Below are 13509 nucleotides of genomic sequence, written 5' to 3'. Positions count from 1 at the left end.
TGAACGAGGAAACCATTACTTTTACATATAACATATGATACCCTTACAGATACCATAAGCGTAATCTTTTTTAACTGATGCACATGGTTAGTGTAGGGTTTAAGTGTCATAACTCATGTCTAGGCTTGTGTGCAATTTCTGACTTGAAGCTGATGTTGCAGTGAACCTGACTAAAAATTCTTGCATCAAGATGTAGGAAAATATCCTTGCTCTGTGTGGTAAACTTCACAAACCAAGGACTTCCTAATTAGGACAAACCCCATAAGGAACTTATTCATCCAAGCGCTTGTAATCAGACCTCTGATGATTTTTTGTAGATGTCGTCCATTTCTGAATCACCATAACTGAAATCCTAATGAGGAAAATATGGGTCTTGCGCTATCTTTCTCCAGATGGGATGCCATTATGTATTTCATTGTATAATTCCCTTATAAATGTAGTTGCTTACTTAAGTATTGGAACTTTTTGATTTTAGTAGGTCTAAAAAATAAAATAACGCACTCTATAAACTGATATAACTTTTTTGTTATTTGCTTCTAATAATCATCTTTTCACTTTTTATTACAGGGTATTAGACACAACTAGAAGTTTTGGCAGTAGAATTATGGCACTCTGTGAGGCAAACAAAAATCAAAGCCAATGGGATTATTTCTATAAAAATTTCAGAGCTGGACTTCTGTGGTATTAATTTTGTCTATTTTTATTCATCTAAAACTTAGTTCAGCATACCTTTCTATGAGTCTTTTTTACAGATTCTGTCTGTAGTCAACCTGTCATATAATGAGAATTTGGAAAAATGTTTTACATCAGAAGAAAGATTCTAGTCACTTGGAGAGGGTCACATCCAGGATATTGCTCATTTTCACTACCTAGGGATGGGAAGAATCATCCTACAGAAGTGTGTTCCTGTCACATTGAGAAATGTTCTAGATCAGCGTCTTATGCTGAACATCTAACTTTTAGATGGCTGGACTCAAGTGAAACAGGTGCCACCTACAGTAGGTAGTTTCTTGTTGAAAGAGCAGTATAAATAACTAAAGGCCTATACTGTGGCCTAATAGACAGTTGTATACTGGAACAAGAAAATGTTCAACATATTAATTCTTATCTCATATTCTGTAAATTCTTCAGTTATTTTCCACTGCTGGCACTTTATCTGGAATTCTAATATTGTTTTAATATTAATACTGTTATTATTTATGTTTTATTTTGTATTATTCTATTGTATTTTCTGTTTTATTATTACTGTTTTAATATTAATAATATTAAAAAGTCAAATTTAGAAAAAAAAAAGTATCTATATAGTTACGGAACTTTGAGGACAATAGCATTACTAATTTTTTTTAGTATTTCCTCTTGTTGACACAAAGAAATAAAATTTCTCCCAAGTATATATGAAAGGGGAAACACTTGGCAGTAGATGTCTTCATGATGATGGAGCCATGCTGATGTTTGTAAAATAAATGTTTGGTTGAAGGCATGGAAACAGTCACAACTAAAACTATGTGCTTAGCTGACAGAGTCTTTTCATGTTTTTCTGATTCTTAATTCGGAAATACGAAACTAAATGCTCTTGCTCTTTTATTCAGCATAACTGTGCAGAAAAATCATGTCTTTCAAAAATTAATGTGACATAATGTTCTTTCAGAAATGAGAAGTCTTTATCCTATTATTTATAATTATGTGGTTTCCAGACAAAATATTTTCATGGCAATATTTTTTTCTTGGATGCAGTTCTTTTTATAGTAAAGCAGATTGTCAAAGTGCTGTTGTAACAGGTTTGATAAGCTTGACTGTCCCAGTGACGAATGCTTTTGATATCTGAATCTGCCCTTCTATATGCAGAAAAAGCTGATTTTGACATTATCCCATATGAATAATCCACAGCTTCTGTAACTAACCTCAGCATTGGAAGTGATGCACAGGAGCAACTCTGTATTTTCATTCTGCATTTGCGTTGGAAAGATGAAGGAAGAAGATGTCACTGTACTATAACTACTGTACTGTGACATGTCTCACATTCTTTTTCAATTCTTTTTTGTGCTTTATGAAAGTTAGAGTTCTAACCCAGGTTTATTAGAATGAAATATTTCTTTGTCTGGCATTAACTCATATATTTAAGATGCATCTTAAGTATATATTTAAGTTGCATCCTACTTTTGCTTTTCAGAGCTTGTGAAAGGCAAATTTGCCTCCTAGATCTGTGCTTTCTACATCAGTATTAACCAATCTAGGTCCTATATTAATAATTGTACTAATAAATTTGCCATGTCATTTACTGAACAACTTTTAAATAATTTTACATTAGTAGTATTTGATTCTACCACTACTATTAGGCTGGTCAGTATCCGTAGAACAAAGAGTGTTTTACGTGTGGCATTGAACCTCTACTGTTTGAGGTAGGAGGTCTGGGAAGTGAACTTGTTACAAATTCTAAAATGTCAAGAAACCACAGTTAATCAATAGTCTTGGAAGAATCTACTGCTTCTCTCTATTTGTGCCAGTTACACAATGCATGAAGAATCACTACATCCTTTGGTTATCAGTCCTCACTGACTCGCCATTAAGATCTCCAGAAATTTCCATATTTTGTTCTATGTCAGCTTTGGAGGGGTGTGAATTACATAGTAACAGGGAAATAAATAAAACACACTGTCATCTACTGGCATATCTTCCTTCTGCGATCACAGATAATAAGCATACGGCAGAGTACTTCCAAAGTAGTACTTCTAAACGACAGTGGGACTAAGTCAGAGAACAGATATTATGCAGGGGGTGGCTGTTTCTTAGTATGTCTTTCTCCCTTTGTCTTTTGGATAGGATTGAATATATATATATATACACACGATATTCAGCATCAGACTGACACTCTGGACTTAGTCAAAGTCTAAGTCCAAAACGTAAGAAGGCAAAAGGACTATGAAAAGTAATTTCCACCTCCTGCAATACAACTTGTAGCCATCAGGGGAGCTATTAAATGTGGTAAAGACAGAGCAGCCCTTGCAGCAAATGGATGGCGGGGGAAGGGAGAAGGTCACAGGAAAGAGCTGGGAGAATAATGTTCTTGCCTGGGGTGACAGTGATTTAACAGGGAACATATTTTTTACTTATACTTAAATAGCCCCATTATTCATAACTATTTCCATCAAGAGTCATGACTGTCTCCAGGGCATCCTGAATTTAAACTGACCCAAATAACTTAATGCAGTTGAAACTGAGGTTTAAACCAGTTCAAGATGTGTTGTCTGAGATGAACGCAGGTAGGACTTACTACTGGTTTAGTTTCCATGCCTTTTCCTTTGCATATAATTAGATCCCTCCAATTAGGCAACAATTACTCAATCCCTCTGCTTTTAAGGGCAGACTTGCCTTGAGCATCTCACTGTTACTGTAAGTAGCTACTGCGAGTGCAGAAGGATTACCCTGAGTGCTCAGTCTTTCTTTCCAGGCTGCACAGAAGTGTCCTTGTGACTGCAAGGTTGATAGTAAGCCAACTTCAGTTCCTTGGCCAGTGGTCAGAGTAAGATAAAGAAGTGTAAAGGCAAGTGAACATTGACACCAGCTCAGGTTAGCTTTGTTATCATACTGACATTGGATAGAATCTTTTAAAGATTTTCAGTCCCATCATTGAAGGAGAGGGTCCCAAATTATTCTATAGTTCAGTATACATTACCCAAGTAGAAACATATATTTCACTCCACTTGGCAAAATGAAGCACCATTGCAAAACTTTAACAAGTCATAAGTAACAGCATTAAACTGCGTATGACTATGATGACTTTTAAACTAAAAGTTGTCACTGCAGGATATACAATGGTGAATATTCGTTGTGATAGTCTCAGTTATATCTTGTTATATTTATCTATGGAGTAGTAGGAAAATACTGGAAAACATATTTCACAAGTCCAAAACTCGTACATCTCTGGTCTTATGTTCCCCATTAGCATGGAGATTTGGAATAGAATGGGTATAAGCTCAAAAAGACTGTGATTGTTTTTCTCATTTTATCTCAAGTTTGATTTCACAAGAAAAAAAAAAGATACTATGTGTGAAGAACCAAGACAAAATTATTATTTTCATACTGACACTTTCCTCTGAGGTTATAAACTATTTTAGGCACTAAATCTGCCTGACTTTACAATCACTGCCCATACTCGAGAATATAAATATCTATTAATAAATCAAATATTCAACAGACAGCACTGTAGACCATGGTGTATGGGGAAGCCTTTCCCTGTAGCTAGTATATACACTATTTTTCATGTCCACAGATAAACAAAGCTAGTATGTTTGTCCACAGCTAGCTACTAAGAAACCTTAGATATGAAGATATTAATTCCTGTTTTAAATGGTATGTGAACTTTATTTATAAAAGCGGTACCCTAATGCCTTAGCAAGACTTTGATTCATCATTCGGCCATCTTTCTAATGCAGCACTAAATTACACCTCAGGGCATGTCACTTGGTTCTTCTCCTTGGCATGTGACAGTAACTGCTACAACACATTGTGAGCTCAAGAGTTGTCCATCATTTAAATGTCATGTGACCTCAATTTTGAAGATTTTCCTATCCAGAGAAAAACAAAAAATCTCGACACTGAATTTCAAATGACAAATTAACTGGAAAATTACAGAAAAGTTTTATACATGGACATACACTGTCTCTTCATTTTTCACGTGATGCAGAGAGATGATTTCAGATTAAATCCATATAAATCTGAAATGTAAATCTGTACAAAACAGACTTCTATTACAGCCCTATTATGAGCAGGACAGTACCTCAAAGTCAGTCTTACAGTTCATTAGAAGATATTACACACACGCTACCCATGAACTTGTGTCCGATGTACTTAGAATTGCCATTTTCATTATTCTGTTCATTTGTACCATTGACTCATCAAACCAATGCTGCTAATCCCAACCAGCTGAAATGCTGCAAACTTTAGAGTAAGATTTTTATGTTACATAGCATATAGAAAGAAAGAAAAGAAGAAACAAAAAGAAAAAAAGGTTTTATATCTTTGTTATTACTATTCTTTCCAGACAGGACAGAATTTTGAATGTGCTATTTCAACAGTAAGTGATAAAAGAAGATTCTTTCTCCCTCTGACCTTATTGCAGTACAGAGGAATTGAGCATATACATTATGTATGCACTTACATAAGCACCATATATGCATATATATGATATACAGAGAGTATACATGGACCCAAATATGAATCATGGGCATACTCTTACCCAAATAAAGGTGCCACATTTTCCAGTCTAAGAAATCATATACAGTTCCTTGGCATTATCTCAAACTTCTGTCATTGGCAGTGAAATCTGGTAGCTTGGTGGTTATTTTGGAAAGAAAGTTTTGCGAAAAGATGAAGCTGAGATCGTGCAGTATCTTTGAAAAATGAAGAGCAAAACTAAACTGTGTTTTGAAATAAAAATGTATCATATATAATATACCCATTTTCTGTATGAACTTAGTGTATCTATTTTGTGCACACTATTTTGAACGATTATATTTCAATAACATATATATATTTAGCCTTTTTTCCATTGTGACAAAAGAGAATGACATAAAAATATATTTCTTCCACTCTTATTACATACACTAACATATACACTAAAACTTTGCAAGTTGACTTACTGATACATATATATATTTGCAGACAGAAGGGGAGGTAGAAGCAGAGACGTACTAATATGCTGTGTATAAGTTAGTATACCTACACCCACATGTGTGTATTTTTTAAAAACTATTTTATTTTCAAAAGATCAACAGATTAGTGCAAAATTTAAACTTGCTTGCTTTAAATTTGACAAGGGGCTATTCCTGCAGGGTAAGATTGTCTTCAGGTTACTCAGTGATCACTGATGAGTTATGATAAGGACATGTGAGTTTAGAGGTATGTATGCCCTTCCTGGCAGTATTCTACAGTTTCTGCATATTGTGGGCATAATTTAGAAGAAGTCTGGAGCCTGATAAATAACATATTTAAAAGGAGCCCACACTCTTTTATAATACAGACCAGCCTGTAATTTAGAAAACAAGGACATGCAAAAGGTAAGAATTTCTGCCTTACTACTTAGATTTATTACCGAGTACTTTCTACAACTTTCTAGTAAATTGCTTGAAATGGGTGGAATTAGTTACTTAAAATATTCTTAATTTTCTTTCAAAAAAGCATGGATGTAGTGATACTTACACTTCGTTTCTCACAGTTTCAATGACTAGTAGTGAAAAATTTTGCAAACTATTCTGACTAGTGAATAAATACCAGCTTCTCCAAAGAGTGAGAAGTGAAGCAGCTGGAGATGGACCTATGGGACATAAAGATGGCACTTTCTAACGAAGACACAGAGCTTGCTGCTTCCCAAAAAGGTGTAAATATGATGGTATGTGTTCCTTCAGCAAATATAATGCTTATGGCTTCATATCACGCTTTGAGGAAACCTTGCTGTCACAGTGAACCTAACAAACTAAGAAAAACTACACTTATACTGAATCTCTAGCTCATGGGATTAATTCTTCATGACTCAGGTCCACTACTGAATTTGTATACTATCCTCGAATTACATTTTTATTCTATTAGTAATAAAAGCATATTGACTAACAGACTGAAATGTTTTATTTTTCTGTGTTTTCATGATCATCTTTAGATAATAATTATTTTAAATAAATTAAATTAACATTGTAATGGAATTTTGCATTTTACTAGAAAAGATCTTAATAAATTAATTTCTCTCAGCAAGTTCACACCAATAAAAATGGTTGAAAATGCAATAATCATTCTCATAACATTACAAATGACCAGGTTGTTAAATAATATTTACGCTATTTTTCCAGTAGTCTCAATGCAATTACAAATGTTGCAAATACTATAGCAGCCTTATCTATTTATACTCTTTCCTTTCTTCTCTTTGTTTCTGTTTTTAGTTGTTGCTGTGGGAACAATAAGCTGGAGAAATATTTAAAACTTCTTTCTGAAGGCTGTGAGAATGAACACATGCTGGGATTGAAGATTTGGATGTGTGCATGAAAAAAACATGTATCACATAATTCCCAGCTATTCAACATAGTCCTGTTCCTGAGGGGCATTCATGAGAAGGAAATGGACATATTTCTGCCACTCCTGAGTAAGTGCCAGTCTGGGTGAGAATAAACATAAAAGGACCTTAATAGTGCATGAATCCATATTAAAATCAAATCCTTGCCTTTGACAAAAACAAGTGTAGGTTTTGTCTCTAAGCCACTCAGCTAAAATGCTGACATGTTAACTCCGTGGCTGCTTTTGTTTTGAACGGATGATTTTTTTTTCTTCATTTTCCCTAATGTCCTGTCTGTCCTACTATAAAGAAATATTTGTAATTGCTAGGAGGAAGCTCAAAGGCATGCTGCCAATATTCACAATAGATGTAATTTGCCATGGGGCAGAAATCTTAAAGGGTCTTACATATCACTGAAATCCCCACAATAGAATGTATATAGAACTTACTTTATGTCTAAATATTCTGTTGGCTCTATGCAGAGATAAATTTTTACCCTGTGCCAGTTAAACTACTGAGAGTAATTATATTATCCTCTAACTTAACTCACATTAAAGCCATCAAAACCAGGTTATGATTCTTACCCTATCATTTATCTACTTAACATGTACATATGACTTTAAGATTTTTTAAACAGAAAGTTACATAGTGTTGTATATATATTTGGGAATTTTATACAAACAGTTCTTCCTTCACTGTTATTTTGCTTGTTTAATTCCTATTAAGAAAAAAATGTCAAGATAGAATTGTTGCTGGTTTTTTTTCCTTTGGGCTGGTGATAAAAGAAATGGGACTTTTAAATCCTAATTGGCAAAGTGATTAGGAGACGAAAAAAAATCATTAAAAGTTCTCTGATCTGAAAAGCAGTTAGGTTTTCTAAGAAGTCTGCAGACTTCAAAGGGAGACCTGATCCGAGTGTGTACCATATTCTAAATTGAGACAACTTCAAACCGGGGATCATATATATGGAGGAAGTGACAAATCTGCTACTTTGGCTTTACTTTGTTAAAATTTACCTCTATGAAATGCTCTGATCTATTGGATAATCTGCTACTATTTGTGGGTATGTCCATATAGCTGTTTGTTTCACTCTGGCTAGAGGAACCACTGTGAGCCTCTCCAGCACTGAGAGAATACTGTGTGTTCAGCACTAGCGACTCTTGGCACTGGTCAGCGGGGAGATGCCTCAGCACCCGCCGTGGAGGGGCAGCCGCCAGCATGAAAGATTGCAGAGGGCAGAGCAAAGGGTGCTGAAGAGGCCAAGATGGTTTTGCAGCCACGCCATCCTCCTGGGCTTGCCGGCAGAGGAAAGTCTGCGCAAGAGGATGCTTACGGAGGAAGAGGAAGGCAGGAGCTGGCTGGCCCTGCCAAAGCGCAGGATTGCTTGGACACGTGAACGCTAGCCAGGGCAGCGGTCAGTCCGGGCACACTTTCCCTTCTGTGAGTCAGGAGCTCACAGGACCCCAGCCCGGGGGGACAGCGGTTGGCACAGGCGCTAGCTGGAGTACTAGTACACTAGCACTGCTAGCTGGAGTACAGCTAGCGACATTAATCCTACATCACTGCCATAACTTCAGTTTCCTGAATACCCGGTGATAATCCCGTTTCCTCGTACTTACATTGTATCAGTTCCTAAACCGCATCAAGGGTAACTAAAAGTATGTTCACACATTACCATATTACCGACTGTGCATTCAAATTTAAGTGGTGCAATCCATTTGTGAATTACCATATTTAGACCAAGAGGAGAGTGTTTGTCCTGCCACACCGAGTGGGACGGGGAGAGCCTACAGCAGAATTTACCTTTTCTGAGTGTACTACTGAACTGTCCCCAAAAAAGACACCTCTGCTGCTGAGACAGATTTCTTTGGACCTCAGTCGGTGCTGTTATTTGAAAGTACTTATCACTTCAGTTCTCCTCTAATCTGAAATTACACGTGATTCAACATCACTGGTGGAAGTCATCTAGCTAGAGAAAACTGTAAACACCAATGTCTATACCTGCACCTTTCATAACCAGTGATGAGAAACAGGTATTTCAGGACATGATTCATCTAGTTTATTTTAGGCATCTACTTCAGGATGTGACAAGGAAGGCAATATATCTCTCCTTTAACTCTGAAGGGACTCTATGAGATTAACTCAGATATAAACATCAACATATGGTCAGATTAATTCCACCTCCTCAAGTCTTCTGGCTTCTGACTTAGGTATTTTCATTTAAATCAGAGACAAAACATTAATTTTAAAAGTGCAGGACTTAAGTGATATGTGTACAAAACCAGGAAGAATTCATCATTGACTTGAACTAAAGACTTAAATCTGTCCACTACAAAAAAAAAAAAACCCAAAACAATTTTGTACAATACAATATTGTTCTTTTAATTTAGCTGGTTCTTTTTGATTTTTCTGTTTTCATTTTTTTTCCACAACTTGATGTTTTAGCTGTAGATGTTTTCAGGTATTGGTGTTAGCTGCTCAGCACTTTTTGAAACCCAAGCCACTTAGGGAGGAGTCTAAATACAGATTAAAACCATTTTGGCCTCAAGAACATATGGCTTGAGCATTTTGAAGTGAAGAATTATCAGGGTAAAGCACAAATTATTCTCTAGGCTTGAGAACACAGATTATTGTAGAAAATCTTTCATTAGTTAGTCATATACTATTCTTAAAAAATTAATATATAGTATTACTTCATATTTTAGGGTTACCTTGCATTCTTCTACTTTTGCAAGAGCAAAACATTAAATTTCTGCCTAATAAATAAATATGTAATTACTGTAAAAGTCTTGTCTCATTCTCTCAGGAAACCATGGCAACATCCACCGTAATTGGCAACATGATTTCTCAGATTCTGTTTCCCCCTGAAAAGACAGGGGAAAGCAGAGGGCAGCGCAGTAATAATAACTTATAGAACATCTTTGGGAAAAGTCAGATGTCCTAAAGCTGCTATCTTGGTGAAAAAGAATCCATGAAGTGGTCCTAGCAGCAAACAGAGACTTGAAAATCTCTGGATCACATGGGAGTTGGAGTGCTAAAGCTGGTGCCTTCTTTAAATGACAGAAATGCCACTTTCTGTTTAAAGGGACAATTTGAGGATCATAGATAGTTTCTCTTTCCTAAATTATTTTTATTAGCAGATAAGACTGAAAAGAAAAAAAAAAATAATTTCAAGCCATTAATTCATTAGGTAATTTTTTAGTTGTAAACTAATTTCAACTTATTTACAATAATAGAGATGATTTTCTCTTTTTTTTACCGAGCATGTTTGATAGTATGGTTTTTCACAAGTTCTCCATGGCAAGTAATCTTTCAAGAACCTGAAATTTTGTCTCTGGTGTGAAATCTCAAAGGTCCTAAGGTAGTTTCCTTATTATTAGCATTAGTTTTATTAGTATTATTTTTATATCATGCATTTTAAAGGAACATTGCCTTTTTGTAAACTTATAAAAAGATGCATAGGGGATAAGGAAAACAAACACTGGAATATGTTAAACACTTTCTTTTTTTTCCCCCTTCTCCATAACTTTCTGTCATGTACAAGAAGTATACGAAGCTCGCTCAGATTCAGGACTCGAACTTAAAATCTGTTACGCTTCTTTCTAAGGCAGAAAGGTTAAGGTAGGAGCTAGGTTTATTTATTTGTTGAGTGTGAAGGTGTTACTTTTTTTTTGTAATTGTCATTCCCACACAGTAACCATCTGTGAGGTGTTGTGGGGTCATAAAAAGGGGCTGGCCCACATTTTATGTATGTACTCATTCAAAATACATCTGTTTGTTTTTACAAAAAAGCCTTCCAAATGCTCTTTTTTAGCATACTGCAGGGAAAAATAAGAAAAAAGCAAACACAAAAAGAACCCCAACACCATTAGTTTCAACTTACTAATAATTTTAACAAACATTTTTAAACTAAATTTCCCCATATTAACTCAGTACTCTTAAAATACTAATATGAGTGACTGATCAAATGAATTCTGTTTGGAAAGATAAACTGATCTTCATTGTTGTATAAACACTTATTTGAGACAAAGATATTTTGGAAAAAAAGAAAAGCAGTTCTTTTTCTGTGAATGTGTGTGCAAGAGTTGCCAAAATTGTCTGCAAGGATCCATTCTGCCTTTCAGCTAGATGTTTCTTTGGCAGTAAAGTTGATGTAACAAAGTGAACTTTCCTCATTTATTTCCATGCAAAGTCAGCCAGCTTTGTTTTAACACTTTTCATTAGCCGTAAGATAGGCTAGCTGGTCGCAAACTGAGGCAGATGACAAATGCAAGCTGTTTGTTCTACTGGCCCTGGTATGTGGGAAATAATCTCCAGTTGCAGTTTGAATAGATAACTGAGTTTGCAACTTCCCTAACTACTCCACACAGGCTTGCAATGATCTATGTTTATCTACACCGTGATGGAAGCAATATGCAATTTAGTGGCTCAGGTTATACTGCATTTTTTGGTTTACAACCTGCATCATGACCATCTCTGGTGATTAAGTCACAGTGTAAATAGTACCTTGCTTTTATAGACACAAAAAGCACAATGTAAGATGTGCATAACAGTCTACATTTCCATTGTTTTAATTAAGACTATCACAAAGTCCGTTTTCTTGACATATTCTTCAGCCTCTCCTTCAGTTTGCAGAATAGTGCACTTGGCAATGTTAGGCCAAGAAGGAAGCTGAGAACGTGATATTGCACACTGATATCCCCTGGGATGTATTAAAAGCAGCCAGCTAAACACACATCTAGGACATGGGGCTGGATTCATCCACAAGACTGCTTTCACTGATTGCCAGCATTTAACAGATTTCCCTTTTAATGATATGTAAATGAAGCGCTTTTTTCAAAGCTGAAAGGGTGGTCCATGAAAACAAAAAATCTCACCAAAAACAATAAAATGAGGTCATTATCTTGCCAACAGATAATATTTTCCATCATCTGGCTTCGTCAGTAAATGGGATCTAGCAGACATTTCTTCTTCTCCTATCTGTATAGTCCTGTGTTCAACGACTGACTCCTCACAAGCCAGCCAGGGACATTTATGGTTTATTTTTAAATAATTTTCCATCTCTTCAATAATTTAAAGGGATCTTTCTATCCTCAAGTGCAGCTTTGCATCTTATGATAATACTTTCAAGTACACATTTTATGCAGCAGACACTAAATGTTTCAGAGTTACTATTTTATGTAAGATCTTGAGATGACTGGATATGGAACAGGTGGGCATATGCACACCAAGCAAGTAAAATCCATGGAAGGTTTGGGAAGTTAGAGGACAGATTACCCTTTTAAGTTCTAATCAGGAAGGACAACATGCGTTTACTGATGGGGAAAGACTAGTTTGCTTTTTAAATACTGGAAGCCTTGAGGTTTAGCAGTAGAAAGTATTATCTGTGTTAGTTGACACCTAAATTAAATTGGATTTCAGAGGGAATGGTGAAATGAAAAGAATCAATCGTTACTCCATTTGTCTTCAACTCGCAAAGTTCTTTTCAATGTTATCCTGGAATCTTCATCATTGTGCAGTGTTATATATGTAATAGTTGGGTTTTGCCATCTTTTATAATATTGTTAATTCTCTCATTTTGCACTCAAATTGTATCATACAATCATAGAATAATTGGTTTGGAAGGGACCTTTAAGGTCATCTAGTCCAAACCCCCTGCAATGAGCAGGGACATCTTCAACTAGATCAGGTTGCTCAGAGCCCCACCCAACCTGACCTTGAGTGTTTCCAAGGATGGGGCATCTACCACCTCTCTGGGCAACCTGTACCAGTGTTTCACCGCGCTTATTGTGAAATATTGCTTCCTTATATCTAGTCTAAATCTACTCTCTTTTATTTTAAAGCCCTTACCCCTCATCCTATTGCTACAGGCCCTGCTAAAAAGTCTGTACCCATCTTTCTTATAAGGCCTGCTTTAAGTACTGGAAGGCTGCAATAAGGTCATCCCGGAGCCTTCTCTTCTCCAGGCTGAACAACCACTATTCTCTCAGCCGGTCCTACTAGGAGAGGTGCTCCATCCCTCTGATCATTTTGGTGGCCTTCCTCCTGACCTGCTCCAACAGGTCCATGTCTTTCCTGTGCTGAGGTCCCCAGAGCTGGACACAGTACTCCAGGTGGGGTCTCACCAGAGTGGAATAGAGGGGCAGAATCAGCTCCCTTCACCTGCTGGTCACACCTCTTTTGATGCAGCCCAGGATACGGGTGGCCTTCTGGGTTGCGAGCACACATTGCCAGCTCAGGTCCGGCTTTTTGTCTACCAGTACAACAAAGTCCTTTTCAGCAGGGCTGTTCTCAATCACTTCATCCCCCAGCCTGTACTGACACTAGGGGTTGCCCCGACCCAGGTGCAGGACCCTGCACTTGGCCTTGTTGAACCTCATGAGGTTCACACAGGCCGACTTCTTGAGCTTGTCCAGGTCCCTCTGGATGGCACATGTCCTTCAGGCATGTGACCTGCACCACTCAGCTTG

General features: G+C 36.6%; 1 protein-coding gene across 1 annotated transcript in view; it reads right to left on the bottom strand.

Annotated features, from left to right (window-relative positions):
* The window catches only part of MMP16 (matrix metallopeptidase 16), a gene marked incomplete at both ends in the record, with an annotated part of 194047 nt that overhangs the window by 53550 nt on the left and 126988 nt on the right, over window positions 1–13509 (bottom strand). The window lies entirely within an intron of this gene.

Source organism: Phaethon aethereus, assembly GCF_964289735.1.
Source record: "Phaethon aethereus genome assembly, chromosome: 2".
Lineage (NCBI taxonomy): Eukaryota > Metazoa > Chordata > Aves > Phaethontiformes > Phaethontidae > Phaethon > Phaethon aethereus.
The sequence above is the reverse complement of the archived record's forward strand: the minus strand, read 5'-3'. Positions and strand labels throughout refer to the sequence as shown.